Source organism: Callorhinus ursinus, unplaced genomic scaffold, assembly GCF_003265705.2.
Source record: "Callorhinus ursinus isolate GAN/ISIS: 27379988/994484 unplaced genomic scaffold, GSC_fseal_2.0 scaffold150, whole genome shotgun sequence".
NCBI lineage: Eukaryota > Metazoa > Chordata > Mammalia > Carnivora > Otariidae > Callorhinus > Callorhinus ursinus.
This window is the reverse complement of record NW_027397212.1, coordinates 160,915-161,380: the sequence shown is the minus strand read 5'-3', so window position 1 is coordinate 161,380 and position 466 is coordinate 160,915.

Below are 466 nucleotides of genomic sequence, written 5' to 3'. Positions count from 1 at the left end.
GGAAGCAGCCCAGGCTCAGTTGCTAAGCTTGCCTGCCCTCTCCAGCCGGCCAGGAACGTCCCAGATGGCACACACGGACTACTCCAACACCGCTCTCGGAAATATGTGACCTATTAGCTCACCGGTGGGATGGCTTCCCTTTGTCCCGTCTTGAATGTCTCCTCGAAAGCGTGATCAGGTGTTCCCAGAACCTGCTGCTCGCTCCTATCAACCTAATAAGCCGCCCAGGTGTGGAGTGCTGCATGATTAGGGCTGTGTGGTGAGGAATGCGGGGCCCAGCCAGCTCACATCCAGGGTGGAGAAGGGGCAGGGCTTGTGGTCCAGCTCTGAGCATCAGCCCAGCATCTGGCAAGAAGCAAACCCATGACGTGTGCAGGTCAGCTGCAGAGCTAGGCAGAGCCCACCTCCTCCCCTCTTGCACCTGGAAACACAGCTGGACTACATTTCCCAGACTCCCCAACTGCAG